We start from the raw sequence: 896 nt of genomic DNA on the forward strand, positions 1-896 counted from the left end.
TGCTACTAAAAACTTCATTTTGAATGTGGACGCAAGATACATGTAAATATGTAATCACAGTTTAACATGTAAATTTAATCAAATATGGATCAGATCTGAATATGTTGACAGTTGTATTTTGATAATTAATTAGAGTATGTTTACTAGTCCCATGGGTAGGCTTGCGACATTTGAAAGAAGAAAAAAGGATAATATTCTTAAATGATTATTTAACAGTTATTAAAGATTATCTTATTGCAGCAACTGGTTTGGAAATTTGATATGTAAATGTTAAAGTCAATTTTAGATGGGCTTGTTAGCGGATTATATAGACTAGACCATTCTGTCATACATGTTCCATTGATTCACCTCTCCATATTTATACGCATCTATGTATACATACACTATGAATCATTTCATACATACATACATATATTAATTTTTTTTATAATCATGTTGACGGGATAAATAGTTAGTAATTAAAAAACTAGGTGTTTTGTCCGCGATGCGGGGCTTAAACATTTTCATAATTTTTAAAAAAGTTCTTTGTACACTATATTCATTATATTAAAATAAATCTTAAAATAACTCAATCTAATATTTTTAATTATATAATTAAAAAAATATTTGACTAATATTTAATTATAGAATTTATATTTTTAACTTTTTACTAAAATACTTTTTCAGATAACAATACAATATATATATATATATATATATAAATTATCTTTTTTAAATTATGTTTTTAGACTATGGATAATTCAATATTTTATTTTTAATTATATAATTAAGAATTTTATTTGATTAATATTTAGTTATATAATTTATGTTTTTAACTTTTTACTAAAAAACTTTTTCAGATAACAATACAATATATACATAAATTATCTCTGTTTAAATTATATTTTAAGATTTTA

Source organism: Brassica rapa, chromosome A02, assembly GCF_000309985.2.
Source record: "Brassica rapa cultivar Chiifu-401-42 chromosome A02, CAAS_Brap_v3.01, whole genome shotgun sequence".
NCBI lineage: Eukaryota > Viridiplantae > Streptophyta > Magnoliopsida > Brassicales > Brassicaceae > Brassica > Brassica rapa.